The sequence below is a fragment of the Physeter macrocephalus genome, chromosome 4 (assembly GCF_002837175.3).
Source record: "Physeter macrocephalus isolate SW-GA chromosome 4, ASM283717v5, whole genome shotgun sequence".
Lineage (NCBI taxonomy): Eukaryota > Metazoa > Chordata > Mammalia > Artiodactyla > Physeteridae > Physeter > Physeter macrocephalus.
Window position 1 is genome coordinate 56,903,059 of NC_041217.1, and position 27,255 is coordinate 56,930,313.

The 27,255-nt window shown below is 37.6% G+C and overlaps 1 protein-coding gene across 1 annotated transcript in view; it reads left to right on the plus strand.

Moving 5' to 3' along the window:
* The window catches only part of PLD5 (phospholipase D family member 5), a 524,774-nt gene that overhangs the window by 438,616 nt on the left and 58,903 nt on the right, over nucleotides 1-27,255 (plus strand). The window lies entirely within an intron of this gene.

Consider the following 27,255-nt stretch of genomic DNA (forward strand, 5'->3'; position numbering starts at 1 on the left):
GGGAGGAGTGGACACTGATCATTGAAAGCAACACATGAATTCTAAAATTCCAGTATTCATGAACCAATCAGCATTAGCCAACCTATATACATCCCAGCCAGCTATGGAGATCCTGGCCTTCAGGATGACTATGACTTTACCTTTATGAAAAGGGAAAACTGTCCAATCACTGCTTCCTGTTCAGGACCCAAGAAATGTGCTTAAACTTTTGAGAAAGCAGTCCATCAGAACAGCTGGAGGGTTAGTCCACTAAGCAGTCAACTCTCAGGTCTGGGCAGTTCGGATCTCTAAAGCAGCACAGTCCAATAGAAATGTACTGCAGGCCACTAATGTGAGCCACATATGTGATTTAAAACTTTCTGGTAGCCACATAAAAATGTAAAAAGGAAATAGGTCAAATTAATTTTAATCATATATTTTATATAATCTCATATATCCTAAATATTATCATTTCAACATGTCATCAGTAGAAAACATTTAATGATGAGATATTTTATCTTTTATTTTGGTAGCAAGACTTCAAACACTAGTGGGCACTTCACACTTAAGCACAGCTCAGTTCAGACTAGTTACATTTCAATAACCATGTCTGACTCGTGGCAGTCTTGCTTGCACAGGTCTGGAGCATCTCTTGCTCTCTCTTTAGGAAGCAGAATATGTTTTTTGCTAAGTTAACACACAAGCCTGAAGAACCAAGTCTTTTACTCTGAAAAGCTAGTTTTATATCTGGCAAACAAACCAACTTCACTTGGAAGGACTGGTCCTTGTGGAGTTAGAACCTCCAGAAGTCAGGTTGCCTATGGAGCTGTAAGGGTTTCAGGACTTTGAAAGCTGCAAAAGCCTTTCAGGCCATTCAACACATGGCACTGATGTAAACTGCTTATTTTTACTTCCAAATTTATGGATTAGGCTCTGCCTCCTTCTAAAATGATATTGATGTTGTTCTCAGAAGTCAAATATCTATCATCTTTATCTGCCAAAAGTTTTCAGCAGGGAACATCTCTAAAACATGCTTTGCCTGCTGTAAACTAGTGTCATTTCCCTGTTACATTATTTTCATTTGTTCATTTATTCAGTCATTCATTCAGCACACATTGTTTAGCATCTCCTTTGTTCCAGGCTCTACTGAAAGTGCTAGGGGATACAAAGATGCAGAAGCCAGCTCTCCTTCCTTAAGAAGATAAGCAAGTAAACATTTAGAATACAGTTTGATGCATGTGCAATTAACTCAGACTAAGAGAAGGGACAGTTCCATGAAGGAGGTGGTGCCTGAGCTGAACTTGAAGGATAAGTAGAGAGGAACTAAGGAGAAAGGTTTTCCTTTCCATAGAGGTGGGAGAAGGCATGGTAATTCAGAGAAAAGGCGCTCACCCAAGTGGCTGTTACACACAATTCCACCACGAGTGCAGGAGATGGAAGGTCTTAGAGCCTCAGATGTCATGCAGAGAAATGAATTTAGCCTGAAATTTGGGGAAAACCTGTGAAAGGTTTTAGGCAGAAGAGCTACAGCTGTGGAGAAATGGATTGGATTGGAGTAAGCTTAGGAAGCTGTTGCAGAAATGGGTCAGAAGGGGGCACTGGAGAGGGTACCTGAACTAAGTCCATAGCAGTGAGGAAGGGTGGGAAGGGAGGGTCTCTCCTGGGCTGGCTGAGCCCCCTAGGCTGGCTCATTCCTTGTCTCTGCTTTAGGTTCCTCATTGTCAGATTTCCCCTGAAAGAAGTCCCAGGTGAGTCAGTGTGTCCTGAGTCATATCAGCCTATTTACTTCCTGCTTGGAAGGATATAGCATCATACCATTTTTGTAAACAAAGAAATCCCCAAAACACGTAGGTGCACATATGTGAGCATATATACATATGGACACAGAGGAGAGTTTGGAAGGATACGTGTCAATCTATTCACAGTGATCACCTGTGGAGAGGGAGCTTCCGCTTCCTGCTCTAGAGACTTCCACACTGCTCCTTTGTAAGTGTATAGTAAACATGTATATTTAAATAGTTATATTTTTTAATATATTTAGTTTTAATTCAATATATCATATATAAGCATTTACAATATACGTATTTGTACATCTGTATATGTGTGTATATATATGTACATGTGTGTATATGTATATGTGTATGCGTGTGTATAGAGACAGATAGATCAAACCACAATAGAACTATACTCAACCTAATTAGAAATATTTAGGGCCCTGATCCTGTACCTAGGGTTCATCATCAAAGACCTTTCTATGGTCAAAGTATACAAACTTCCAGTTATAAGATGAATAGGTTTTGAGGACAGAATGTACCATATGGTGACTATAATTAACAGTACTGTATTATATACCTGAAAGTTGCTAAGAGAGTAGATCTTACAACAAAAACAAATGCAACAAAAAAGGTAACTGTGAGGTGATGGGTGTTTTAACTAACCTTATTTTGGTAATCACTTCACAATATACATGTATACCTAATCATCACAATATATACCTTAAACTTACACAGTGTTATATGTCAATTACATTTCAATAAAGCTAGGGAAAAAAACCTTCTAATCTTCTGAGTCCCTAAATAATAAATGGTTACTCAGGCCTGACCCTAGTGAGTGTCAATTATAAGTGGCTTTGAGATCATCCACCTACCTCCATGTGGTACCGCCCCAGCCCACCATAAATTACTAACAGTGTGTGAGGACAAGATTCCATAGGAATTCTTGTGATGCATTCACCATGTATAAACAGACACATATTTCTTTGGATTTGTTCATTAATAAAATTTCAAAGATTTTATTTGCCTTCTAGCTATTATTTTTTAAATGTAGGGATCAAATTAACTCTAATTCACTTGCTTCTGTCCAGGTAACATTTTTGCTTTTGCCAGCTCTCACCCCCAAACCAAACAAATGACAACAGCAAAAATAGCTCAGACCATTTAAACATTCTGTTGCAAATTATTCTCTACCTCAAAGCCTGTCTGGTTCTCATTTAAATTACTTCTGCCCATCCCCTTTACATAAGATAAATTCTCACTTACCCCTTTTCTCTCTTGGCCCCTGGCCTCATTCATTTGGGTTTCCACTCATCTTTGAGTTACATGTATTAACTCTTGCCTTTGAATCCTTATTTATCCATTCCTAAACGTAAATTCCTGAGCATAGCATAGGATTTATCACAAGATGATCAGTCCTCTTCCCTTTATCTCATATTCAGTGATCTTCTCAGAAGTCATTTTTCTTTGGGAGGGAAAGGAAGGCAGATTTTTCTGAATTCCCTCTGGGCCCATGGCTGTGTAGAGGTCCCCAGATGGAATCCTCATGAAATGCAGAGACACACAGGGCAGGAAAGGGGCTGAGAAGCTGGCCCTGGATCCTTCTCTAACTCTGAAATGCCTGCCAGTCGGTCTCAGAGATTGCATCTAAAACAGATGTAAAATACCATGTTTAAGGCATGCTTAAACATTTTTAAGTTATTTTTAGTTGGCATTGTCAGTTTCTTGGTGTCACTTGGCATTTACACCCAGCACCAAGAAAAAAGTGAGAGAAGTTGCTAAAGAGAATACATGTTTCATAAGTTAAAACATAAGCACCAAAGTAGGAGAAGCTAATGGACAGGTAAGTAAGGTCTTGGAACATTTTCCGAGAGAAAGAACTTCATTTGGGGGAACTCTCCTCTATTGGCCTTCTTCTGCCTACCAGAAACCCCACATAGAATGCTCAGAGGTGGTAAAGGGAAAAAACAAAAGAACTGATGCAGAACTCTCCCAGACAGCATCTGTCACCAGTGACAAGCATCTCTCACATGATGAGAGGCTTACTTCTGCCTTAGCAGTTTATTTCTGAATTTCTCTTTTATTAGTAAAGTCTCCCTAAATTTGGTTAGGCCCTCACAAAAGTTATGACAATATATGCTAAAGAACTTGTGAGCATTGAGTGTCCATCCCTTCAGAGAACAGAAATGTGAGAGCCCTGACCCTTGGGGCTGGGTGTTCCCAGGGGTACTCACTTTCATTCCACCCTGCTGGTGCCATATCTAGATTTCACATGGTGGAGAGTGGCCATGTATCCCTAAGACCAAGAATTCATTGCAGATGGGCATAGGAGCTATGTTTGATTAAATATTAAAGAAATTGATTTTGTTTTTGCTAAGTACTTCCACAGCTTTTTAGCTCCTCAGGAGATAAAACGTAGATGAAATGCTTTTACAGCAAATATCCTGACAATGAAGTCTTTTGAAGGATAATTATGGCTGTCAGTTGTCTACACTTAGTTTACAGAACACTTTCTTACACACTAATTTGTTTGATTCTCCCTGAACTGCTGAAGGAGACAGAGGCCTCTGTTACTCTCCTGAGGTCACAAACGTGGCACTGAGATTCAGAAACACTAAATGATCAGCCCAAAGACATGGTGCTGGGAAATAGCTAAACTGAGGCAACTGTTCTAGTCTCCTCTATTGAAAAGAAACCTGATGTTACTCACCCAGGTGACACACTGTTGAATGGTACTTAGAAAAATGGCTTATTGTTCTGATTATCAAACATTGTCTACAATGAATGAGCAATTAAGCAAATGCATCTGTTAGTTCCACTCCCAGAGGCTGTTGGTCTGTGTAGCATCTGCCCCTGATGCATGCTGTCTGCAAGGTGAGCACCTCTGTGGAGATTGCTTTGGCTGTGGCTGCCCTCCTTGGTGGGATTTTGTCTCACTCTCCAGCAGCTACTCTAAACCTCCAACTTGCCTCTCACCATCCTAGGGATCCAGCCAAATAAACCTCCCTGAATTCTCAAACTCTCCCAAAACACTGTGATATTTTATAAGAATTCCAGAAGGAAGAAGCAGTGAAAAATTATGCCTGCTTTTCTCTGCATTACCTTAATTTATTCAATCATTCATTTTATCCAGATCATGCCAGACATTGGAGATAAAAAGAGATCAATAAAAAAAATTGCCCCTAACTTCAGTGAACTTAACCTCTGTTGGGAGAGTCAGACTGTAGATCAAATAAACAAAGAAGTAAAATAAGTACAGTTACAGATGGTAAGAGAGGAACAAACAGGGTGTTGTGACACAAGGTAATGGGAGGGGAAGATAGTGGGGACAGAGTGAGAATTCCAGGAAGAATAAATGACTCGCAGGATGCCTGGAAAACTTTTCTAGCTTGGCGTATACAAGACCCAATACAACAGGCCAGAGGGGCAGGAGGGACCTCAGGCATTCCCTCTTCTAAATTCTTTTACCTCCTCAAGATTCTGTGGTTCGTATCCTGCTACCTCCTTCCTGCTCAAGGACTTCAGCATCTTCAGTACTTTAGGCAACCCACTTAACTGCCTTTTCTGTTCCTCTAAACATTCTGGTCTTTATTACATAGCCCAAAGTTAAAACTACTATCCTTTCTCACTTGCCTAGTTCTTATGAACTTTTTTCTGCTTTTGAGAAGAACTTTTTCCCCAAACATGATCAGACACTGCAGGGATTTATTAGTTTCATTTTTCTTCCTGTAGGCATCCTTCTCAGAGGTTTTGTTGAAAGTGCTGCGAAGGGTTTAAGTCAAAATAATGAAGTATCTGAATTACATTTAAGAAGTTCACTCTGGCCTCCACATGGAGAAAGGGAAAGAACAGGAACAATCTGTGACCAGTAAAGAGACTCTCGCTAGCATGGTGGCAGTGGAGGTGGGAAAAGAGAATGTGTTTGCAGCCCGCCTCGAGAGACCTGCTGAAATGGCATGCTTGGGCTGGAGAAACAGAGGCGGTGACAGCCATGAGAAATGGTGATGAGAAAACTGTGTGGTAAGCACAGGTTTGGACATTGTACTTTTAAGATACCTACAAAGAATCCAAGAGGCAATGTCAGTTAGGTAGGCTCTAAATCTGTGACTCATGCAGGCTAGTAGGCAGCTGGCATGTGCAGATGCACCTGGCCCTGTTTGGCAGTGCCATGCCATACTTCACAGATATTCCTGTGAGGGTGTTGCAGGTGGGAGTCTCTTCTCTCATTCTTTCTCCTTTCCCCTCTGGCTCTCTCCTCACTGTCCCCCACCCTGAATGTTGTCTCCCTCAGTGTGTTTAGTCTGTGATTCCCTCCCTTCCTCCTCCTTTCTGGACCTCGTGTTCTCTCATTTACTCTCTCTTCTCTTTTGAAATCCATGTTAAGCCTGCACTGTCTCCTTTCTCCTTTCTGTCTGTAGACTTTGGCTCTAGCTCTCTCATTCTTCTTCATCTGTCTTGCACCTCTTCTCTCTCCCCTCTTTTTTCTACACATATCTGGGTTTTTTTCTTTTTCCACAGCTGTTTCTTTTCTTTCCTCCTTTAAAAAACAACCAATTCTTTTAACTTTCTTGAATTTGTAAATAAGCTATATTTTCATTTCCTAATCCTAATTTTAAAAAGCAAGTGAGATGAATGCTCACCATCCCTCCAGGAAAAAAAAGTTAACACAGTTCACTCTGCCGTGGAAATTTTCCCATGGTCAGTGACTGCAGATTAAAGCTATCAGGAGGAGCCCTTGGCTGGCACCACTGGATGTCAATTTCATTATTGCTGGTACATCTTATTCCAGTCCATTGCCCCACGCATTTCCCCATTGGTTATGTCACTTGTCCACTTTTCAACTCCTTTGGAAATCCGTAGATTCCATGTGAAGTAAGTCCACAGCTTTTCAAAGAGATGCTTGGATTAGACTCTGTGAAAACCCAGCAGAGACCAAAATTCATGATTGTCTTGTTCCTAAGGTACTAACATAATTGGTGGTTGATGACCTTGTACTGAAGCTTCCTCTGGGTTCTATAACAACAAGCAGATATAGCCATCTTCTGTCTTGTAATGGTTTTAGACAAAATAACTGGAAGTGTCCATTAGTGGACATATATCAAATGAATGTTTGTGGTGTGCCAGACACTGTTTGCTGCTAGCACAAAGATAATAGATCACGGTCCTGTCCTTGAGGTGCACCTAGTCTGTGAAGAATCCTGAAATAGGAATAGAGACAGGGTCTGAGGGAGCACAGTAAAGGATGAAATGCCCAGTGCTGCATGGGAGACCAGAGAGTGCTTCATGGAGCAGTACATTTGAGTTGAATCTTCCACATGGAATCCCTGCAGCTTCTGGCCCCCACCTATCTCTTTCACCTCAACCTGATCCACTTTCCTCCTCATCTACTACACTCCTGAGACACTGGCCTTTTTTCTGCTCCTTGAACACGTGAAGCTTGCTCCCTTCTCAGTGTCTGGCATCTGCCCCTCTGCCTGCTGGCAGTTCTTCTCCCATATCTTCCATCACTTATCCTGCTCAGTGCCACCTTCTTGAAGCAGCCATCCCTCACCTCCCCAGCATACTTAGTCACTCTCTACACATGACTCAATTTTGCCTTCTTTGCATGTATCAGCACCTGACATTATCTTATGCTATTGTTTATTGCTTGTCTTCCTCCTCTACAATTAAACTGTCCTCCTTGAGGACAGTGACTTGCTTTCTCTCTACTGTTTAATGACATATCCCCAAGAACCTAGAACAGTGACACCTAAAAGGTGCTCAGTAAATACATATTGACTGACTAATGAAGGCTCCACCCCAGTCTGGAGAGAACTCTGAAATCCTATAGCCACATCTTTTTTTTGACATTTAAAAAAAAATTTTATTAGGGTAGAGTTGATTTACAATGTTGTGTTAGTTTCAGGTATACAGCAAAGAGACTCTGTTATACATATACATATATCCACTCTTTTTTAGATTCTTTTCCCATATTGGCCATTACAGAGTAATGAGTAGAGTTCCCTGTGCTATACAGTAGGTCCTTATTAGTTATCTATTTTATATATAGTAGTGTGCATATGTCATTCCCAATCTCCCAATTTATCCCCCCACTTTCCCCCCTAGAAACCATAGTTTATTTTCTACACTTGTAACTCTATTCTTTTTTTTAAATTAATTTTTATTGGAGTATAGTTTCTTTCCTGGCACAAAAACAGAAATATAGATCAATGGAACAGGATAGAAAGCTCAGAGATAAATCCATGCACATGTGGTCACCTAATCTATGACAAAGGAGGCAGGAATATACAATGGAGAAAAGACAGCCTCTTCAATAATTCGTGCTGGGAAAACTGGACAGGTACATGTAAAAGAATGAAATTAGAACACTCCCTAACACCATACACAAAAATAAACTCAAAATGTATTAAAGACCTAAATGTAAGGTCTGACACTTTAAAACTCTTAGAGGAAAACATAGGCAGAACACTCTTTGACACAAATTGCAGCAAGATCTTTTTTGACCCACCTCCTAGAGTAATAAGAATAAAAACAAAAATAAACAAATGGGACCTAATTAAACTTAAAAGCTTTTGCACAGCAAAGGAAATCATAAACAAGATGAAAAGACAACTTTTAGAATGGGAGAAAATATTTGCAAATGAAGCAACTGACAAAGGATTAATCTCCAAAATATATAAACAGCTCATGCAGCTCAATATCAAACAAAACTATAGCCACATCTTTTGTCCTGCACTGCCTGCTCACCACAGACTATGTCAGACCAACCCAGCTCTCTTCAGAGTGCTTTTCTTTTTTGCCAATTAATGCTTTTGATTATAAAATACACTTTTCTTTTCACTTTATAGTGTAGCCAGGATATCTATTTGGAAATGCTCTGCAATCAGTTTCAATTACTATACGTACTTGAGAGTTTCAAACTAGTAGTTACTTTACAACTTTTCACAATTCAAACTGGCACCTTCAATCTGTCTGAATTATGAAGTACTTCTACAACCCCATATCAAAATAGCTAGTTACTGTTTACCCAGTAACCCAAAGTTCCCTTCAAACCATTGCACTCTGTGGGCTCTCCATCAGTGTTCATCTTCTGAGACCACCCCACTGTGGCCAACTGTATACAGCAGTCCTAACTGTAGCTGCTCTCATGGTTATATTTCTCAGCCTCTCTCTGCCTTAAGTTTTACCTCGATGATCACACTCACTGCTTCAACTTGATATCTTATCTCTATGCCAGTGTTGTCTTATATCTAAGCATCTCTAGGTTCAAATTCATTCCTAATTCTAGATTCTATTTGCAAACATACACTTCTACCCTCTGCATGCTCCACCATGAAGCCTTATCTCTGTCTTAAAACTAAACATGGCTGCAGTGTCTTTTCCCCACCCTAAGTGCTTCTTTTTTCATTGTCATCACTACATACATTGACTTACTTATTTTAGCCAGTTCATCTCAAAACTGCCGTCATCTTTAACTTCTCACTCCCCCTCTTGCCATTCCATGCATGCATCCAAATGATTTCTAAGTGATGAAGCTTCGGTCTTCACTATGCCTCCCACAAATATAGTCATCTTTCCAGTTATGTGTACACTGGAGCATGCCCTCAGTAGTCTGTCCTGGGACTGATTAGCCCACAGTCGGGTCTTCCTGCTTCTGGCCTCTCCTCATTGTCATCAGTCCTAAACTCCACACACAGATTCATGTTCCTGAATTAATCATACCCCTCCAGCGCTCAACACTCCAAACCTCCAGTGACTCTCCTCAGCCTGACATTCAAAGCTTTCCTCAGTTTCATTCGCACCTGTCTTTCCAACTGTAACATCCATGAACTTATACACCAGCCAAATAACATTATTAACTATTCCCTGGGCAATATTCACATTTCTCATCTCTGTGTCTCTGCACATACTCTTCCCTCTACATGGAATGCTTTCCCTGCTCATACTTCCTGGGGACATGTCTACCCATCACATGCTTAGAGATGTAAACCATTAAATATATACAAAGGTTTACTTATAATGGCTAAAAAAGAAAGAAAAAGAAGTCCTATGACTCTAACAACAGAATGGTAAAATAAATTATGCTACATGCACTTTATGAAATATCATGGAGGCATTAAATATTATGTCTTCAAGAAATACTTAATAAAAAACAAGTTTCAAAATTCTATATGCAGAGGATATATATGTACATATATACATGTAAGATAGTGTTAATAGTGTATATATCCATTATGAATATGTTCAGCTACAAATAACAACAATAAAAACTTACAGTGACTTAAATACATCAGAGTTTGGTTGTTTTACAGAACAAAAAGTCCATGGGGAAACAGTTCAGAGCTGACATGGTGACTAAAGGATCCTTAGTCTTTTTGCCTTTCTGCCTTCCTCCTCATGTTTGTTGCATCATGGTCAAAAGGTAGCTGAAAACCTGTAGTTTCAGCAAGCAAGTAGTGGGGAAGACAACAGTACAAAAGGCAGAGAACAGGGAGGTTCTCCTACTAGGGACTTACTATTTGGAAAGGGAGGGAAGGGAGGTGCTACCCAGGTACTTTTCTTACCTCTCCTTGGTAGCCCTGGCTGTGGAGAAGGAGTTGAGGCTGGGTGCTGGGTTAACCAACCGAGAGTGTTTGCCATAGTGGATGTGTCTGGAGGATTAATTTAAGGGTTGAGTTTATTCTCCTTGATACTAGAAATATATATATGTTACTTTTATATTAGTGAAAAATTGAAATTTTTAATAAGAAACTCTATCCCTCATATTTTATCACAAATGCCATCTCCTCTTTAAAGCCTTCATTTTAATAAGTGGATAATATGTTTCTGTTTGTTTTTTTATCTCAAGTAGGATATGGAAAGAAGATAGATTTCAGAGTTGGGAAACCATGAGTTCAGATACCTTATGTGTCCATGACTAAACTGCATAATCTTTGAAACCTGTTACCTAATCTATAAAATTGTAATTACACTATTTTATGAGGCTTTTGCAAAGATTACATGAAATTATATGAAAAAACATAGAAAGGACTGAATAACTTATCAGTAACTAGTACTCTTTCTCCTGAATATTCATGAAATGCTGCGTCTTTCTCATGTTACCTTTTGCTGTTTTAGCTGTTGTGTAGTTTTTCATTTCCCAGCTTTCCCTTATTTGAAGGGCAGTGATTATATACCTAATTTTTTAAAAATTCCTTATAAAATATAGAATAGTGCCTACCACATAGCATATGATCACCCAGTATATTGAAATTGAATTCATATTTTATTAAAAATACTCGAATTATCCATCCAGGACAACTGCCAAGAAACCAATCATATCACTTTCTCTTTGCATTCTGGGTTCCGATGTGGATAATGAATTGGAATTGTCGCCAAGCACCTGTTTATGGGTAATCACTCTGAGTTGTGCTGACAGATGGTGGCTCCACAATCGTCATCAAGAAGCCACAGGGGTCTAGGGTCTTCTAGAATACTGTCAACACCGCAAGCTATGAAACTTTTCCATTCTTTCCAAGAAAAAATGAAACAGAATCTCAAGTTAAATTTAAATTTTCATTTTTTTAAAAAAAAAGCAGAGAGGCTTATTCTTTTAATTTCATTTCAACGATCTAGCCAATGTAACATGTTAGAAAGTAAAAAGAGAGACCCATTAAAGTTCTAATTAGAGGCCCTTAAGGGGTTCATGAGAATGATTCTCTGACAAATAAGCAGTTTCCCTTCTATAATATCTCTATGCCCCAGGCAAGCCTTGTGGAGCTGTCTTCTCATTGTTCTTATCTGGAAATAAAACCAAAATCTTGTTTATGGCCATCTAGAAAATAGCTGCAGTTATTTTTTGTCCTCCTACCCCCAAATCAAAATGATGGAAAGAACACACAGTATTCAGTTTGTTTTTTTAATATTCCTAGTCATAATTCTCCTAAATTATACATGCATCTAATTATGCGGTTTTAGAAGTTTAGAGTCTGATCTATTGATAATTGTTTTTACTCAGCTTCTTTCTCCCTTATTCTCTTTAGTTCCTCATTTTTCAGAAGCACACAGCCTATGGTGGGTTTTCATTGCATTTGGCAAATAAAGCATTATTCGTTATGGTAGCAATGTGGGGCTGGACTGCTTTGATTATTTGGGGCCAGTGAGGATACAGCCTCATTCATTTCAGGAACACATTGTGTGACCATTGTACGTGTTCCCAGATGGATTCCACATGACATAAAAATGGGCAGCCAGCTGTCTTAGTGCATCATCAGGAAGACTGCCCAAGTCTTCAGTCACTGTTTTATGCACTGTGGTGCTAAGTCAGCCAAGTTACTTTGGCTTAAGAAGCCTGCTACAAGTTGGAGAAGAAAAGTGGGAATTAGGAGAGGGAGTCTTTGGGCTTGGTAGGGAAGTTCTTGTGGTCCACCCCAGGGTCTGAGCTCTGGATGACATCTGTTGATTGCCTTTCATCTCAAGAATCCATTTCGCCTACACCATGTGAAAAACAGCAAGTACTCCAATGCTCCCTGCCCTTCTGCACACTGTACCAGTCTGTTCTGACACTCTTGTTTTTTTTTGACAGTGCAGTGGGATTTGAGTCTCAACAAGGGGGGAAATAAGGAGTTTCAAACTTCAAGCTTTTAAATCCTTTGAATCATAACTTCTTAGTCAGAAGAGAGCTCGAAGCTGTGGTTCCCAGACTGTGCACTGAGGCACCCTGGAACACTGCTGCAAATTCCTGAAGTTGTTACACCACAGTTTAAATTTTCAAGGGAAACACAACAAAATTGTTGATCTGGTCACCACAGAAGTTACTATCTTGAAATAGTCCATAATTTAACATTCTTTGTGAAGCTCGGTTTTTGGTGGGGCAAAGATCTTTGTGGAGCAGGAAATAAGGAGGTATCCAATCTGATTCCAAGGTTTGAGAAGCTGTGCCAAACAGGTGCACATATACCATTAATAAGTAATTGTAGTTATTTGAGAATGAAAAAAACAATGTTTTTTCTTAGGCTACTAAGTTGTCAGGAGATAAAGAAAAATGAAGTCATTTGGACCTAACTACTTAATAAATCAAACTCTTAGGTGTTTCGTTTGGACTAGGGGTGTTGTGCAACAATTATTGAGACACTAAGTGTACTGTGATCTGAGAAAGTTTGGGAAACTCTGCCTTAGAGTTCAACTAGTACATCTAGTGTAGACACCTATTTATTGACATTAAAAATGATATTTTAATGAAATATTTAAACCATAGTAAAGCAAAACATATTATAGTTTATAACCAGCTGCCCTCATTAGGGGAAATGACAAATTATGCTAAAAAGTGAATAGTTGTGTTAGGGATGGAGTTATTGAGCATTATATTAATATTCAACTTCCTTTTGCTATTATTATTATCCAAGTTAAGGTAAAATAAAGTAATACCTCCACTACCCCTTCCATTTAGATGGTACTGTGGTGGATTTCTATTACCCCTTAATTTTATTTGAGAATTTGGGGGATAAAAAGGCCATCACAGAGTGAAATGACATATAATCAGTGGGTATAAAGAAAGATAGGGACAAGCCCTGCAGATAGAGATATAGATATATGGATGTGGCAATCTCAGCATGTTTAAAAAGTCAACAATTTTACAGAAACACTTAAAACTTATACCCATTTGGAAAACTTCCTTGGGAGACCTCTGTAAGTTTCTCTGGAGTCTTAGGGATACACAGTGCCTAGCGTCAAAAGCACAACTTGCTGAGTTTAACCTGCATGACAGACCAGCTGTGAGTTACATGCCGCTAGAAGAGGAGTCATTATTTCCCCAAACTATAGGGTTTCCTGACCTATAGGGAACAACTGGGTAGGAAGAGGGGCAAACCAGCCACCACCTCAAGAAGAGCATCTTACATATAAGATTTGATCCTGCATTTATCTTCATATCTTCATTGATATCACAGGCAGGGGAATGGAAACTCACTATGCATATATATATATATATATATATATATATATATATGTGCATACATATATATACATATATGTATGCATATATATGTATACATATATACATATATGTATACATACATATATATACATATATGTATGCATATATATGTATACATATATATACATATATGTATACATATATATGTCATTAAATCCTTACATCAACCCTTGAAGGTAGAAATTATCATCCTGACTTTTACCACTGAGTAGAGATTGAAGAATTTACCCTAAAGGACCAATGTTAGGCAAGGCCAATTGAGAAATCTACTTTTTCAGTACTGATCAAAATCATCTTTAATCAAACAATCAGCAAATACTTTTGAGCCTTGTGCTTAGGGAAGCAATTATACATAAGTTGGGAAAGGAGATTAGAGAGACTGTGGATGGCCTGGAATGCTAAATTTAAAAGTTTGAAGTTTATCTTTTAAACAGTGGAGGGCCATTGAAGATTTTTGACCCTGACTTAATGAAAGAAGTATTTTAGAGAGATGACGTTAAAAACAGCATGAAGGAGATATTTATACATAAAGTCAGTAGTACTTGAAAGTCCTTCAGTGGAGCTGCTTCAAGAATAATGTTGGTCCCAGGAGGCAGAGGATAAGTTAATGTTGTCTACAGCAGTGCTATCCAGTAGAAATGTAATTAAATGCACTTATGTTATTTAAAATTTTCTACACATTAAGAAAGTTTTTTAATGTAAAAATATCAATATTTTATTTAACCCAATACATCTAAAATATTAGCATTTCAATGTGTAACCAATATGAAAAATTATTGAGATATTTTACATTTTTTCATACTAAATCTTCTAAATCCAGTGTGTAATTTACACTTACGAGCACTTCTCAATTTGGACTAGCCACATTTTAAGTGCTCAGTAACTACACGTGGTTATTACCTACCTTTTTGGGCAAGGCAGCCCAAGAACCCTGTGACTCCATCTGTGATCTGCAGGCCAGCAATATTAACATCACTTAGGAGCTTATTAGAAATGCAGAATGTTCATGCCCCACCCCCAACCTATTGAATCATAGTCTAAGTTTTAATACAGTGCCCCATGTGATTTGTGTGCATGTTAAAGTTTGAAAATCAGTGTCTTCTAGAACAATGGTTCTCAACATGTGATTTTTGGACCAGCACCAGTACCAGCAGCATCAGTATCACTTGAGAAATTCTTGGGCTCCAACACAGATCTATTGAATTAGAAACTCTGGGGACAGAAATCTGAGTTCTAACAAGCTCTCCAGTTGATTCTGATGCACATTCAAGTTTAAGAACCATTATACTAGAATATCTTTCTCTAGCAAAGATGTCATTATATTTTTCCCCATGGGTCTTAAATTTTGAGAGAATTTTTTTCTAATAAATTCCACTTGTTAAGGAACCATTATAGTCCACTAGGAAGTCATATATATACATATATATAATTTTGAAATAAATAACCTTCAGTAAGAACTTTTGGTCAGTATACATACAGTAAAAGCTGAGCATCTCCCATGTCTTAGGCCCTATATTAGGTATTTTACATATATTTTCTCTATCCTCTTTAAACTCTCTGCAAAGTAGGCATGAATATCCACATCTTCCAGGGCCTGCATCTGGTCAGTGACAGAGCCAGGACCCAACCCAGGTCAGTCTGACACCGAAGCCTGTGTACATACCACTTACCTCCCTGCCTTAGCATTATCCTGCTAAGTTTAAATATTTTCAGCTGAAAGCAACAGAACTGGAGATTTTCGTGAACCTGTCCTGAACAGTGAATGTGTGATATCTGAAACACTGAAGTGAGTTCACAGGTTAACTGTGAGCTGCTCTGCCTCTATACATGCACACACACATGCACATGCACTTCTACCTACTTACACTGACTTCAGTTTAGAAATCACAGCCCAGGGTAGCACAAACATAGACAGATTCAAAGAAGACAGGGCAACACAGCATTCAGTATCCTCAGAGTAGTGCAGCAGTGGCTCAGCATAGGGGCGTAAGGGAATAAAATGGGGAGGGGAAGGATAAATAAAATCCTCCACCTGTAGAGGGATGATCACGGAATTTGTTTAAAATTGCTGGAACATGGCCTTCCCTGGTGGCGCAGTGGTTGAGAGTCTGCCTGCCGATGCAGGGGACACGGGTTCATGCCCCGGTCTGGGAGGATCCCACATACCGCAGAGCGGCTGGGCCCGTGAGCCATGGCCGCTGAGCCTGCGCGTCCGAAGCCTGTGCTCCGCAACGGGAGAGGCCACAACAATGAGAGGCCCGCATACCGCAAAAAAAAAAAAAAAAAAAATTGCTGGAACAAGGTGAACCAAACTGACTTTTTGTCAGTTTTCGTACTGTTTTCAAATTCTCTGTAGACAGTGCACCCCCTGTTGCCTACCCCGGGGCAGATATTTTTCCCATTGCTCCTTCCCCCTTGCTATTTATTCCACTGCCTCAGATAATAATGTGACATTCCTGGTGCTTTCCCAGGGTACGGGATGTTCTGCTGACCAGGGTGTAAGAAATATACTATGAAAAATCTTCAAGAGAAAAGAGAATCCCTCACAAGCCTCTCCATCACACCTCACACAGCCCTGTGTGAGGGCCCACCTGCAGGTCATATATTTATATAAAATGATTATATCAACTATTGTATACAACAATTCATATATTCTCTTGAGTTCCCTGAATATCTGGCTCCCCCTTAGAAGCAGTCTGTATATTTCCTGGGTAATGTCTGGATGTCTTAGAGTACTGAAGAGAACTCTAACAATTAGTTTCAAATTTTCAGCCCCCCAGCAAAGTATATTTGCACTGGAGTAGAACATGAAAGCCATTTTCCTGAATTATAAAATGTTTGTGTCCTTGCTACACATATGTGAAGATCAGTGGCTTCTTGATAGGGCCAGATTTAGTACTCATTTTCTAAAGTCAGTTATTTTTGTTTCATTCTATAATAACACAGATTCTGCAACATGGCAGCAGTTTGTAATTCTATGGAGATTACATTGTGATTTGAGTGTTTAATGCATCCGTAGCTGACAGTATATTATGAACATCCTACTCTCTAAGCAGGGAAAATCATTGAAATGACATCTTGTCTTGCTTTAAAAACCTGTGCTTGAAAATAGCCTGGGAAATTCAGTACCAGAATAGTAATTGGAAAGTATCTAGTAAGAAAAAGATGGCCTTAGCATGGGTTTATGAAGAAAAATTCTGACTTTACTGAGTTCATTTTTCTTCAAGACAGAGTGATGGACCTCACAGATAAGAGAAAAAGCGAGTGTTTAGTTTCAACTAAATAAGATGCTCAACTGCATGAGTTAAGACATATTGAGTTGTGATGAATGGGAAAGGGGCTCTACTCTAATTTGAGCAGGACATTGGAAGGTGGAACATAGGTTAGGCTAGGGCACCAATAATATACCAACACAGGAGTAGAATAGTTGGGGGTTTATAATGAATATATATGGCAGGTCTATGATGTGGGCAATCACAGTAGCATTTCAGTATGTAGAGACTGGATGAAGAGTTGATTTTAGAAGCTAGATAGGCTTTAATTTGGAAGGCTGCTTTAAAGCACTGGTCAACACCAAGGAGGGCTCAGGAATAACATTTTTCCTCAATTAACCCATTTTTATTTGCATGCAGACAATTGATTAATACCTATCTCAAGAAGTGAGCACAAGCTCAGTGGTAAAGGGATAGGTAGTTAGATCCTGTCTGGGTCCCCAGTGTCAAAAACCTGCATCTTCATTTGCACCAGACTCTACCTGTTGGTCCCTGTCATGTATTCTTTTTCTTTTTTAAAAAATTTATTTATTTATTTTGGCTGTGCAGGGGCTTATTTGCAGCATGCAGGCTCTTAGTTGCGGCATGCGGACTCTTAGTTGCAGCATGCGGGATCTTTAGTGGCGGTATGCGGGCTTCTTAGTTGTGGCATGTGGACTCTTAGTTATGGCATGCAGACTCTTAGTTGCGGCATGCATGTGGGATCTAGTTCCCTGAGCAGGGATCGAACCCAGGCCTCCTGCACTGGGAGCATGGAGTCTTACTCACTGGCCCACCAGGGAAGTCTCCCATCATGTATTCTGAACAGGTTTGTAGACCCTTTGGAAGGTTGTGTGATACCCCTCTGCCCAAACTCCTTGTCTCAGTAGTGATAATGGATTAGTGGAAATCCATATGTTGGTCTTTCATCGGAGTCCTCTGTCTCAAGGCCTCATCAGCAGCTGGCACCTTGAGCCCAGCAGTTGTTGGTGAATAATATTCAGTATGCACTCAGCTACAAGTTGCTTGACTGCTTTAAGGCCTTTGATGTCTTTAAATGCTGATTCACAGTGTCCTCCCAAATATAAAAATACCAAATATATGACAGCACAGTTATATGTGAGCATTGGGCTGAGTAGTCATTATTAGTTCACCAAGATGTCTTATTTAAGAGGAAAGAGTGGGCGATTTTAGGTGAGATGGTCCTGAAGTAAGAATCAGGTGCCAGATATAGTTCATTGCTAAAAACCCCCACGTGTTATTGGCCCAGAGTAAGAAGAGAAACACATTTGTGGACTGGTAGCTGGTTTCTTGAGGCCTGGTGATTAAGCACTGGTCATTGGTTATGATAAACATGTTGACTGGAAATGATTTGACTTAATGGACTATGTATTATCAATAATAGCATGTCCTATATAATACTAATCATTTAGATTATGCTACGAATATCTGTAGGGCCGAGAATTTTATATGGAAATGGCCTATTCTTGAAAGAGGAATATTTATTCATAGATTTTATGGAAAATTACGAGTTTCTCAAGAGTTTACAGACTGAACAGAGGAAACCAATTAGGTTAACCTGCTCTAATTTAAAACCATTTAATTGGAATTGTATCCTGTGTTTTTGGAGCTACTAATGGTTGGACCAGAAAGGGAGATTTAGTGTATATTAGGGCAGTCTTTCCAGTATTAAACTGCACTTCTTATGAGGGAATTAAGGCACTCCCAGCCATCTGAAGTGGTTTGAAATTCTTTATTACTTACATTGTGGGCCTAAATTCATTAGAACATCTTCCCATTCTTTTCTTTGGCTTTATAATAAGTAGCAGAGGTCCAGAACTTTATTCTATAAAACTTTTAGGTAAGTACCTGCACCTCTCTTTGCTTTGATTTCCTCATCTGTAAAATGGGGATTAGAAAACAGAGTGTTGTGAGGTTTAACAGGGTAACACTTAGAGCTTTGTCAGCATTATTGATGTTAGTTATTACTGCTGTCCCTGAGAGTGCACTGCTACTGTCACCACTGTGACCAGGATCCTGCTCAAGCCAACTAGCTGTAAGTCTACCTCCTTTTGTATCCCACTCCAGAATGGATGCCAGAAAGCAAGCGAGTGACAGTGACTTTACAATAAAGATAATCTTAAATCCACTCTTAATTTATTTCGTTTATTAAACCAAAATAGGTTTCAGTCTTTGATTCTTGTATTTTATCAGTAACAGAGTTTTATGTACAACTAACAACCCAATGAGACATGCAAGCGCATCGTGACACTGGCCACAAGAGCCCATTAAATATATCATTAATCTGTGAATCGTAAAGAAGAGTGAATTCTTCAAGAAACCTTTAGTACCTGAAGAGGTGGAAGATCACTTGCTGAATAAAATCAATGTCTCTCCTGACATGCCATCCACTTTCAATAGATCTTGGAAGTTGTCGGGGCTTGGGAAATTAATGCTGCTTCTGTGCTAAAGGGAAAAGCCTGGTGGTATTCAGTGCCCATTAGGGCCTGTGTGCAAGAGTATGTGTACATGGGTACATGGGCATGCAGAACCAAAACACATCTGATGACACCAGTAGATACAAGGATTAGGATGGACTGGGTCAGAAAACCATAGGTTCTATGCTGACTATTTTTGGTAAGGATGGTATTGATTATTGCTAACATGATTTTTCTTGCGTTTATTACCTTCTTCTTTTGTGTTCCAAGAATAAATGGGCAACCCTCATGCCTCTTCTTCATCTTGCCAGGTTGGTGGGTAATTTTGCTGCCATGCTGCCATCTCCTCCTCCCTCGCAAATATTTCTAACCTAAAAATAATGCATATGCTTTGATTCCAGTATGACTTAAGCTGTTTATTCTTTCTAAATTAGCAGAAAACTATTTTGCAAGGTTTATTATTTTAAGTGAGCCAGAGCAAAGCTCCTTGTAGCTTTTTAGTACCACAAACTTGATCCTAAAAGAGAAGCTAGAACTAAATGTTTGTTAGAAATATTCAAATGAACATACAGTAACATTCTGTATAATTAATTGTTGGGCTCTCATCCTTGTGCAATTTTTTAATACATTAAAGTTGCCTATAGGACTGAAAAAAAGAAATACCTAAGCCTGAGAAACAAACACACATGGATTCCCGGGGATTAGGGCTAGACAATTTTCTGTGCATTTTAGCTTTCTCAGTTACAAAGTGACAACAATTATATTGACCTGCTTCCAAGGTAATGGTTGCAGTCATCGCATAGTGGCTTTCAACTGATAAATTAGTGCCCTGCTGAGGAAAATGATTGATAGAGTGTAACAATGAAAAAGCACTTTAGCAGTGACAATACTCAGCAAAAAGCATTCAGTTTATTCAGAGGAGAAAGAAATGCTCCTTCCTACTGAATAAAAAACAAAGATTCCTGTGTCTGTGTTCCCTGTTCTTTCATTCAGTGATGTCAATCTTTGGAAATTTTAATTGGAAATTTAATTTTGTGTAAGATTCAGAGGAGAATTTAACTTCCAGTCCCAACTTGTTAGTTAAATAAATGCCGTCCTTCTCTTTGTGACTGAATTCATTTTATATATTTTTTTTAATTATGCCAAATATTTGAAACATGCAGAAGATGACAGTGTTTTTTCCACTGCCAAGGTTGAGCTGCTGTGTATGTTGTCCTGGCAAGGATCCAAGCCATAAACCAGCTGAGGAAGCTCTCCTCCTACTTTGTGTGGTAGCTCTGATTTTCCATGTGGTTGCACCTCAGTGTTCATCATCTTGAGAAATCATCAAGCCCTCCAAGTATATTTCTAAGAGTCCTTGATAGAAATTTATAACTTCTTCTTCCTTGATGCATATTACTTCTAGAAGAGATCTTCATCACTAAAATGAGCAAAGACAACAAAAGGAAAGAAGGAAGGGAAGGATAACCAGAGGGTGAACTCTTCCTAAGAATCAACTGCTCTGACTGTGTGTGCATAAACTGTATCTGCGGTATGCATGATCATCTCCTTTCACCTACCTCAAGGCCTCTGGATAAACTTTAAGGGAGGCATCTTAAATATGCACAATGTCTATTCCCCCAAAATAATGTTCATTATTATAATATAGGAGACTGCAAAGGGAAAAATACATCCAAAATCCAAAATCTAACCACTTTAATACTATTTTTTTCTGTTCCCACCAATAATTGTCCATAGGTACATATACTTTTATTTGGCCACAAATAGAGCATATCTAAAATGCACAAAAATATATATTTAACTATTCTCTTACTGAAAATACAACAAATATTATTGTACCAAATTAAAAATATTAATAAAAATACTGATAAAATAGAGACCATAAGGCCCTATACATTGCTATTTATTTTTCTCTTACAATAAAAAGCAATCCTACTATTTATAGTATTTTGTAGTATGCTGGTTTTACTTTAACTATGAAATGAACATTTTCTAGTATCAATAAGTACATATCTACAATACCATGAAATAATCATTAGTATATTAACATATATGGGTATATTGTAATTTATTTAACCAATATCCTAGTGGCCATTTAGATTACTTCTAATTTTCTGCTCTTCTAACTTGTACCTATTATCTCATGAATGCTGTGTTGAACAACTCAATGACTGTTGAATTAGGGATGTGATCTCTGTAGGTTGTGACTTCTTAATTTTTAAAATGAGAGGTTTCAAATAGTTATTTCTAAGGAAACTTGCTTTTAAAAATCTGTGGGCCTTCTGCTTAAGATGGAAAAAACAAGAAAGGAAAAAGAAAGGAAGGAAGGAAGAGAGAGAGAGAGAGAGAAAGAAAGAAAGAAAGAAAGAAAGAAAGAAAGAAAGAAAGAAAGAAAGAAAGAAAGAAAGAAAACCAGACAATCCACAAATTCACAACTTTTCTTGAATACATCATAGAGTTCAGGTTACAGGAAAAACAACTCATCCAAAATCCAAGAAAAGACAGTTGCCTCTTGGAAGACACAGGACATAAGCACTGACTCACCTAAGGAAGAGTCTGTCATACATTGGTAAAGAAGAATTTAGCTAGAATTTTTTAAATGAATTGCTAAAAGTAAGTGTTGTCTACCAAGAGAATATAGAGTTTCTGTGGAATGCAAAAGAAAAGGAGAAATACCACCCAGTCTTAGGTTTTTCTCCATGAACCTCACTAGGTACTCACAAAAAACAATTGGCAAGGGGCTTCCCGGGTGGCGCAGTGGTTGAGAATCTGCCTGCCGATTCAGGGGACACAGGTTCGTGCCCCGGTCTGGGAAGATCCCACATGCTGCAGAGTGGTTGGGCCCGTGAGCCATGGCCGCTGAGCCTGTACGTCTGGAGCCTGTGCTCCACAATGGGAGAGGCCACAACAGTGAGAGGCCTGCGTACCACAAAAAAAAAATGAAAAAACAATTGGCAAGATTCCGAAGAAAGCCTCCCTACTTGTGTAAACCTCCAGAAAAGGTATGAAATTCTACCTGGATTTCTCTCCCATTTCTTCTATGGGACAGAATCCTCAAAGTACTAGGAAAAGAGTAAAACACTATGCTTTCTTTCTGGTAAAAACCCAAACCCAATGAAGCTGGGGGAAGGGAGCTGAAAAACCCTCTGCCTTTGGGGAGGGGCAGATCCACCTTCTGGTCATAGACCTACAGCGGGGTGGGAACAGAATCACTGAGAAAACCCCACCTCTGAGAAACCAGACACACAGTGTGTACCTAATATTAAAGCTTAATCAGAAAAACAATTTCTCTATAACAAGTTAACAGTATTTTCTTGCTGGGAGAGGGGCAAAAGCAGAGCCCCCCACTGAGGTCCAGTGCAAATGAGAGACCTAAGCTGAGGGTGAAGCATACATTGAAAATACCCACCTTGCAAACCAGCCATCCCCCAAATACAAGGCAACCACTAGGGAATCTGAAGCCCTTGATGACCCAAGGGTAACCACAGAAACAACAAATCTAAAATCAATTAAAATTCTAACTAGATTGACTTAACCTTTCCACCATTCCCAAGCCCTGGAAGAAAGAAAGGTATTCCCATCATCTACAAGTATAAAAACTATTTGCCTCAGTCTATACTGTCCTATACAAGACAAGCTTTCAACAACAACCAAAAATTGTGGGGCATATCAAGAAAAAAAAAAAAGAGACAAAGCAATCAGCAGAACCAGATTCAGATATGAAACAGTTATTGAAACTATCAGACAAGGAGCTTAAAATAACTATGATTAATATATTAAAGATTTAAATGGAAAAAGTGGACAACATGCAAGAGCAGATGGTCAATTTCAGTAGAGAGATGGAATATATGAGAAATAATTAAATGGAAACATTAGAAATGAGAAATAAAATAAAGAATGCCTTCAATAGGTTCATTGGTAGAATGGGCACAGTTAAGGGAAGAATCAACTGACTTGAAGACAGGTCAATAGAAATTACCCAAGCTGAAAGGACAAAGAAAAAGCAGTGAGAATAACAGAATCCAAAAGCTGTAAGACAATATTAAAAATTAAACATTGTATAATTGAATTACCAGAAGGAGGAGAGAACATAGGATAAAAGAAATGTTTGAAGATAATAGCCAAGAATGTTCCAAAATTAATGACAGACACCAAATACAGATACAAGAAGTGCAGAAAACACCAAGCATTAGAAATACAAAAAACAACAACAAAAAAAACCAAGCAAACAAATAGAAACCAGGCATATCATATTCAAACCATTGAAAACCAAAGAGTCAAAGACAAAGAGAAAAATAGGAAAGACATATTACATATAGGAAAAACAAGAATTAAAGAACACTCCTGTCAAATGCTGTACAGACCAGAAAACAATGAAGTGACATTTTTAAAGTGCTGGGGAAAAAAGCTGTCAATCCAGAATTTTGTAATTAGTGAAAATGTATTTCAAAATTAGAAAGAAGTATTGAAGAAGAAATAAAGACTTTCTCTGACAAACCAAATTGAGAAAAGTCCTTACCAGCAGAACTGAACAAGAGATGTTAAAAGAAGTTCTTCAGGAAGAAGAAACATGATGAAAGTAACTTGAATTTACCAAGAAATGAAGAACACTAGAAAAGAAATAAAGTAAATGTAATTTTTTCTCACTTTAATTGTTCTAGAAAACAATTGATGTCTATAAAGAAAAAATAGCAATGTACTTTGTGGTTTACCACATGTAAAAGTAAAATGTATGACAATGGCACAAAAGATGGGAAGGATAAGTTGAGAGTATATTATTTTAAGGTCCTTATATTATGTATAAAGTGATATAAAATTTTGCTGACTAAATTTTTAAATAGTTTGATAACCCCCACAATTATTATGGGACAAAGTAGGCAATAAATATCAAAACTCTTATTTAAAAATAAATAAATAAATTATATTTTAATGTCTAGGGCAATAATTAAAACCACTTAAAACTATTTGAAAAAAATGCATAAATAATGAGATGAGAATGGGGATAAAAATGGAATATTGAATAATAATTTATTCAAAAAAAGGAAGGAAAATTTTTAAACACAAAATTTAGATCAAAAACAATAGAAAAGAGCTATCAAGATGGTATATTTTAATACAACCATATTATCAATTACATTAAATATAATTGGTCTAAACATGCCACTTAAAAGACAAAGATTGTCAGAGAAATAAACAAATCCACAGTTATAATTGAAGACTTGCATTCACCTTGCAGTAATTGATAGAATAAGTAGAGAGAAAATCAGTGAGGATATGGAAAACCTGAAAAACACTATCAACAACTTGACCTAATTGATGTTTATAGAACACTTTATCCCAAAACAGTAGAAATGATATTATTTTCAAGTGTACATGGAACAGTTACCAAGATATCTGAAATCATCAGCTGTGAAACAAAACTTGAACCTTTCAAAAATTGAAATTATACAAAATATGTTCCCATATCATAATGAAATCTATGAATCTATAAATGAAAAAGTGAATTCAATTTAAAAAACGATATCTGGAAAATATCTTATATATTGACTAGGTCAAGAGTAGATCATAAGGGAAATTGGATAATACTTTGAATTGAATGAAAATGAAAAATACAACATTTCAAAATTTGTGGATTCAACTAAAGCAGTGGCTTGAGGGAAATTTATAACACAAAATACTTATATTAGAAACAATATTTCAGATGAATGAAATAAAAAACTGGTTCTTTGAACAAATTAGCAAAATTGATAAACATCTAGCCTAACCAACCAAGGAAAAAGGAGAGAAGACACAAATTATAAATATCAGGAATTCAAGAGGGGAACATCACTACAGATTACACAGACATTAAAAAGATAATAACAGAATACCATAATCAACTCTATGGCCATAATTTTGATGACTTAGATGAAATGGATAAATTCCTTCAAAAATACCAACTACCAAAGCTCAGTCAATAAGAAAAAGATAACACTAATAGTATTTTATCTATTAAAGGAATTGAATATGTAGTAAATACTTCCCATAAAGAAAACTCCAGACCCAGATGACTTCATTTAATATTCTAAATAGTTAAGGAATTAAAGTATTTCTTCACAAACTCTTCCAGAATCTAAAAGAGGAGGAAATACTTCCTAACCAATCTTATGAGCATGTCACAAATACCAAAATGAGACAAATACAAGGAAGGAAGACCAATATTTGTCATGAACATAAGTGTGAAATGCTCAACAACATTTTATATAGCAAATAAAATGCAATATAAAAAGATAATACATCATGACCAAATAGAGTTTATCCCAGGAATGCAAGACTATTTCACTATTCAAAACTCAACAAACATAATACATTATAACAAAACACTAACAAAGTATAAACCATAGAATTATAGCAATGGGTACAGATAAAGCCTTTGACAAAATTCACCATTCATTTATGATACAGTCAGAAAACTGGGAATAAAAGGAACTATTGTTAACCTGATAAAGAGTATCTGAAAAAGACCTATAGCTAACATCATACTTAATAGTGAAACACTAAATGATTTACCCCTGAGGCCAACAACAGGGCAAGAATATCAAGGCAAGGATATCTCTTCTTACCAGTCCTAAGGCATATTGTACTGGAACTCATAGCCAGTGCAGTAGGGCAAGGAAAATAAATAAAAGGCATATGGATTGGAAAGGATGAAATAAAACTCTATTTGTAGATGACATGAATGTCTATGTAAAAGTTCCCAAAGACACTACAAAATACTTACAAAACTAATAGGTAAATGTATAACAGTTGCATGATATGAGGTCAACATAAAAAAGGAATGATTCCATCTATAGAAACATTATCAGTTTTCTATATACAATATTTTTATATATAAAAGAGAAACATTATAAAAGCCAGCATTCCTATATAATAGCATGAACAGTGGAGATTAAAATTTTTTTAAAAATTTACCATCTAAAATAGCACCCAAACCATGAAATATTTAAGAATATGTCTTTAAAATATGTGAATGATCTTTATGCTAAAAACTGCAAAGCGCTGATGAAAGAGATAAAAAAGGATCTTAAAAATGTAGAGATATACTGTATTTGTGGTTTGGAAGATGCAATATTTTTATGATGTCACTTCACCCCAAACTGATCTACAGATTCAGTGCAATTCTGATCCGAAATCCCTGCAAGACTTTTGTAGAAATTGGCAAGCTGATTCTAAAATTTATTTATAGAAGTCAAGGAATTAGAATAGCCAAAACAATTTTGAAATTGAAGAACAATGTTGGAAGATTCACATTACCTGATTTTCTGACCTACTATAAAAGCTAAAAAGTCCAGACATATATCCCCATGTATATGTATAGCTGATTCACTTTGTTTTACAGCAGAAACTAACACACCATTGTAAAGCAATTATACTCCAATAAAGATGTTAAAAAAAAAAGTCCAGACAGTATTGTACTAGAGACAGTATAGATATCTAGATCAATAAAACAGAATAGAGAGTCAAGAAATATATATATATATGACATTCTTACAAAGCAAAACTATAGGGACAAAAAAAGTCAGTGCTTTCCAAAAGCTGAGGTTTGAAGAAAGGGTGACTACAAAGAGGCACAGGGTAACTTTTGTGGGTGATGACACTGTTCTCTACACTGATCATCGTGGTGGTTACAGACTGTATATCAAAACTCTAAGAGCTGTATGCTATGAATCATGCCAATGTTTTTGTAGGTCAGTCTCCCAAGGCAATAGAAATAAAAGCAAAAATAAACAAATGGGACCTAATCAAACTTACAAGCTTTTGTACAGCAAAGGAAACCATAAACAAAATGAAAAGACAACCTA